At 43.6% G+C, this 6,000-nt stretch overlaps 1 long non-coding RNA gene across 11 annotated transcripts in view; it reads right to left on the bottom strand.

Annotated features, from left to right (window-relative positions):
* Positions 1-5,820, bottom strand: part of LOC125618497 — a 329,397-nt gene extending 323,577 nt beyond the window's left edge. For 4 of the 11 annotated variants that reach the window (XR_007349804.1, XR_007349800.1, XR_007349811.1 and 1 more), the window contains exon 1: positions 5,329-5,810. This is a non-coding gene — a long non-coding RNA (uncharacterized LOC125618497). Of the gene's footprint in view, positions 1-5,328 lie in introns of all 11 variants that reach the window. The other 7 variants (XR_007349808.1, XR_007349806.1, XR_007349801.1 and 4 more) reach the window with 5 other exon arrangements.
* Between the last annotated feature and the right edge of the window lie 180 nt (positions 5,821-6,000).

Raw genomic sequence — 6,000 nt, 5'->3', positions numbered from 1 at the left:
TCTCTCTCTCTCTCTCTCTCTCTCTCTCTCTCTCTCTCTCTCTCTCTCTCCTCTCTTCTTTTTTAATGTAGCTTTTATGGACAACTTGTGCTAACTTCCTTTCAAGCCTCTTATATTGATTTTTTAGAAAATCCACAAAGTCCCCAGATAAGAGAGAATACACAGGAAGACAAACATCAGACACAAAATAGCTAAAGGACATTTGCTTTTAGAACAGTCTAGAGTGGCTTCATTTGGCCAGATAAATGTTTTCACTTTAAAAGGGAAAGCAAAGACTCTAGCTAAACACAGACACCCAGGTCCTCCAATAATCACGAGTTCACCTCTAGAATGCCAGAGGTCAAGCAGGGAGCCAGCGTCATTTCCCCACCACAAGCTGGTGTGACAGGGGATCACGAGGCCTCCCTTCCCTGCTAGTCCATTTCCGGGATAGCAAGCATGTGGTTTCCCATCTGCCCTACACAGAGCCACCCTGCCCCCTACACTTGGGCACTTCCCGCTGCTGCCGCCTGTGTTTCTCTGACATGCCACCAAACCTCCCAGAAGCAGATGTGGTTCACTGTGCCTGTGGAATTAGCAAGTGGGTAAAGGGCGCTACAGAAAGCCACTGCCACTGGGCTGCTCCCTGCCATCCGTTAAAAATGGAAGCACAACCATCAGATGGGTTAAGGTTCTACTTAACTTTGGCCTGCACAATAAACCTATTTGTTTAGACCACATGCAAGAGAGAAGCAGGGTCTGGCTCTCAGAGCATCAACGCTTGTTGTTTCATGTAAAAATAAAATATGGATGTCAACGTTGTGCATTGCATTAAAAAAAAAATGGACCCAACAGTTACCGAAAGCCACTACATCATAAAACCCTGTATTTTTCTACCTTTCCTCCGGATGCCTATACATAATCTAGCCCAACTCCCTCTGCTACATGTCCTTTGTCACTCTTTCCTCCTTCCTGGTGCAAGCACACCTGGTTGGGCTTTAGAAGCACCTGGGAAGCATTTTATGTGAATCCCCCAACCACAGTGCAAAGCCACTCACTGATGCAGAACATTAGGACAGGGGAAGGTGCTAGCAGTTGGGGGGTTGGCATGAGGGTACTTCATGACTTATTATTTTTCTGATTTGAGTAAGGTTTTGGTTTGGTCTGGTTTTTTATTTTTTATGATTTTAATACAAAGCAATGAAAAAAAGCCAAAATCTAGGAACCACCACTGTAGAAAAAAATATATTATGCTAGAATGAGTACATGCATTAGTGATTTTTAAAGTTCTCTACACTGAAATTCAGGTATTTGCTGGTCAGTGTAAGATAGACAAGTTCACAAGGTACAAAGATTAAAGTGTGTTCAATCTGAGTTTGGATCTTTTGTCCATCACCACACCTCTTAGCCTAGAATCCTCTATTTCTCCATCTGTAAAATGGGTACAGCACCTCATGAGGTCATTATGAGCTTTACCTGATACAGCACATCAAGGGCCTAGAATATAGTAAAAACTCAATAAATGTTAGTTCTTGTAAAATGACTTCAAATTGATTAACCCACTACTTAATTTGTTAATTTAAAAGGACTTTGAAATATGTAAGCAAGTATCATATGTGTGTTGGTTGTGTGGTCTTTCACTAGTGAAGTGTTTTCACTCAGCACTTCTGACATCAAATATGTGAAACTTTTATCTAAGGCCAATCAATTCTCTCCTTCTCTGGACACCAACAGGGTATCATTCAGCCAATTCAATTCAGACACTACCAAGAGTAAGTACAGACACCACAGATTGAGAGCTCTGTCCCATGAGGGAGCCCCACCTCAGATGCCAGTTGCAAACCCCAGTTTGCCACCTGGATTTTTGACCAACTGGATATAAATGGAGGAGGGTGGCCCACGGCCCCTCCTCAGGTTCCATAATTTGTAGAATGGCTCACAAAACCCAGCTTTACTTACCTGGTTTATTATAAAGGATATCATAAAGGATAGAAATGAATAGCTAAGTGAAGAGTTGCACAGGGTGCATTCTAGCAGGGTCCCAAGCACAGGAGCTTCTGACTCCATGAAGTTGGGGTGTGTCACCCTCCTAGCACATGGATATGTTCTCCAACCCAAAGACTACTGAATGTGGTCATTTAGGGCTGTCATGGAGGTTCCATTACATAGGCATGTTCAACTGAATCACTGGCTATTGGTGACTGAATTCAATCCCCAGCGCTCTCACCTCTCTGGAAGTGGAAGAGTAGGACTGAAAGTTTCAAACTTCTCACTACATGGTTGGTTCCTCTGGCAACCAGCCTCCATGCTAAAGCTGTGGAGAAGGGGCCCACCAAGTGTCACCTCATTAGCATAAAGTCAGGTGGTCAGAGGGGGCTTGTTATGAATAATTAAAGATGTCATTATTACTCCATCACTCAAGAAATCACAAAAGTTTTCAGAGCTCTGTGCCAACAATCCTGGACAAAGACCAAACATTTGCTTCTTACCATATTCCAAGTGATTACCCAGACTTTCCATTGAAAGCTCACATACGGTGCTCTTACTGATCCATCTCAAGGGAGAGAGAGCAGCGCCTGGCCAGCAGTGGCCAGATAGACAGGGCGGCCTGCAGCTAAAGACCTTCTGGAAAGATCACTAAAGTTAGGTCCCCAGTCCTCTGGAGCTGTAAGCACTCCAAATGCAGAACTGTAATTCAGCACATGCTGGAATGAAGAGTTAAGGGTAGAGAGGATTTTATATTCTGTTTGTAACCTCTGGGGCATCCTCCTTCTCCCTCTTCAGCCCTTTGTATGTTTACTAATCAGAGCCCAAAAAGGAACAGGGGAAGCAATTTGGTGTTATGATTATAACTGTTTATGCTTCTTAATATTATCATCATCATCCGGATCATTTCTGTTGTTATTCTTACTTAATGTCTAAATGGCCCACAGGGCTCTCAAGATTTACACAGTGGAGATGCCAGCTAAAGCTATGCCTGTGCCTGAGGTCAGGCCCCTGGACTGGCAGAGGCAGCAGTGACAGACACCCTCCTTCCCTGCCTGCACTGTCAGCTTCTGCAGACAGCTCCTCATTCCTCATGCCAGCCCTTCCCAGAGACAATCTGTAAGTCATTTCCCAGGGACTTGAGGGAATTGCAAATTTATCCTCCTGCCACTAGATGGCAGGCAACACGACGTGCATTTTCCAAGTAAGATATTAACTGCAGTCATAAACGCTCCCCCTCTGTCTCCAAGCATTTATTCCCTATAATAAAATCAGTAAATCTCAAGCTCATTTCTGATTTCAAGCCCAGCTTCCTCCGTCTGAGAGCACCCCAGGTTTGCCTGCTGCAATGTCTGCCCTTCAGGGATTCATAATCACAATGCTGATAATGGCAAACCCATGTGTCTACAGCATTTTATAGTTTACAAAGCACTGTAGGGTAGGTAAAGCTCTTTTGCATGCAGGATCTTATTTGACAAGTGAATGTACATACCTACCAAGCCCAGCCATAATGCAACTTCATTATATTGATGAACAATGCATACACAATGTCCTGCTGATCCATTTGCATTCTCTTTGTATGAAAACAGTTGCTACACAAGGTCTTGGAGCCAATGGCAGTATTTTAAGATACTCAACAAGTGCTAGGCATCACTTTAGCTCCATCTCTCTGGAACGTGAAGCTGTTCCATCATGGAGAGGCAGGCAGCTGAAAGGCCAAAGGTATCTATGCTGGGCACCATGGGCATAGCATTTCAGTGTCTGGCCCATACCACAGGGGTCCAGACTGTCCTGGGATCATACATACACACACCAAAAAAAAAAAAAAAAAAAAAACTACATCTCGACATTTGCATATAACCAGCATGAGTTAAGTCACCCTTGCTCTTAAAGAATAAATTAGTTCATTCAAGAAGAGAATTAATCAGCCCAGCAGTGGTAGCACACACCTGTGATCCCAGCTACTTGGGAGGCTGAGGCAAGAGGATCACAAGTTTGAGGCAAGCCTAGGTAACATAGGGAGACCTTGTCTCAAAATAAAATTATTTTTTTAAAAAGGGCTGGGAATATGACCAAGTACACGCAGTGGCACACGCTTGTAATCCCAGTGGCTTGTGAGGCTGATAGGAGTATAGCAAGTTCAAAGCCAGCCTCAGCAAAAGTGAGGCAACTCAGTGAGACTCTGTCTCTAAATAAAACACAAAATAGGGCTGGGGATGTGGCTCAGTGGTCAAGTGTCCCTGAGTTCAAGCCCCAGTTACTCCCTCCCCACCAAAAAAGGGCTGAGAAAGTAACTCGGGGGTGCAGTGCTTGCCTAGCCTGTGCAAGGCCCTGGGTTCAATTCTGAGCACTGCAAATGGTTGGGTTGTTTTGTTTTGTTTTTAATAAAAAGAAGAGAACTAATCCTGTGTATAGGTGAGTGGTCTGTTGCAGGGGTGTTATTTTACAGGATTGAGAATAGGTAAGAGAACTGAAAATCCATATATCCAAGAGTATTTTTCCTCTGTCTCACAGTTTTATAACTCCATCTGAAAAAGGCTGATTCCCTTTATTAACCACTGAAGGTTTTTCATCCAGTCTGAAGTTCAGAGCCTACCTCCACATAGGCAGAAAATGATATATTGCAGAACTCATTGTTTTCTGGTGTGTACTGCAAATGACACACATTTGTATTTCATGCAATCAACATATAAGCCAAAAACATATTGGCTAGGAGAGTGAGTTTGTCCATCAGTGGAATGTTTCCATTAATGCAGCTTATTTAGCTGTGGAAAAGAATCATTGTATTCTAATAATTAAATAGAGCCAGTGAATGTTATGACTTCCACATTAGAAACCCTGCTATTTATAAATTGCATATGTTTTACTATAAGACTGGAGGAAAATGAATTGTGCACGATTTTCAAAAAAAAAAAATCCTAATTGCAGGTGGAGGTTTTTGAAAGCCATGGCTACTTCTCTAGAATGATCCTTAATCAAGTTCCTTTCTCTCCAACTGGCCACTGAGATGACCCTGTTCAATCTCCCCAGGTCACCCTCTGTCCTGGACCCGTCCGGGTCCTGGCCTCAGATATCTTTGGCAACATGATTTGCTACTTCAGAATGCAAGTAGCATTTGCAGAACGGACAGAGCAAAATCTCACCAGTTTCATTTCATCTATGCCCGGAGCAGACTTTATAAAGCAATAAAGACTGAATGTCTAAGGACTTAAAAGAAATGTGCTATGTTATCATCATCAATTTATGAAACTCCCACAAGGAAGCAGACAGGATACAAAACATACAAATTGTACAGTTGCTGCCTCTGGAAGTTTCAATGGCAAAGAACAAAAGGTTGAAATTGGATATTACTTTCTCTCTTACCTCCTCTTCCCTCTCCCTCCTTTATTCTTTCTCTTTTCTCTTTTGCCTTGGAGTCCACCGGTTCCCTCTGGTGATGAGAACTGGGCGGAGGCTCTGAATGCAATCTTTTGGAAATCACTGAGGTGTGACACTGGGAAGAGGCTAGGACAGCAAGAAACAAGTGGCAAGGGGTGTGTGTGTGTGTGTGTTTTGGAGAAAAAGGAAAAAGGAGAGAGAGAGAGAGAGAGAGAGAGAGAGAGAGAGAAGGGCAGAGGTATTGATTAGTGATATTCTCTCTGGTATGATGCACCTTGCTCCTGCCACCATGTCACTAGCCCATCCACCACATGACTATCTGATATTTTGGGAGCTATTGGCCACAAGGACTCTGTCAGGATCTCCTTGCCTGCTTTTGGGCAGGACTTGGAGCCTATTCCCTGCATGAACACAAACTCTGTACTTAGAGCCTGCCATGCATTATGAAATGAGGCTGTCTGGGGCATGTTCTCAGAGGACTGGGCAAAGTACACTGGGAACAAGTGACTCTGCCCTGTCTAATGGGGACAGCTTTGGAAGTAAGGGGACATCTTATAAGAGGTTGAAGGAGAAAAAAAGGAATCTGGCAGAATTCCGGGCAGAAAGGACATGCACACAGGACAAAAGCAGAAAACGGCACAGCCCGTTTCTGGTGAT

Source organism: Marmota marmota, unplaced genomic scaffold (assembly GCF_001458135.2).
Source record: "Marmota marmota marmota unplaced genomic scaffold, marMar, whole genome shotgun sequence".
Taxonomy (NCBI): domain Eukaryota; kingdom Metazoa; phylum Chordata; class Mammalia; order Rodentia; family Sciuridae; genus Marmota; species Marmota marmota.
Note: the sequence above shows the minus strand (reverse complement) of the source record. Positions and strands in the feature narration are given on the sequence as shown.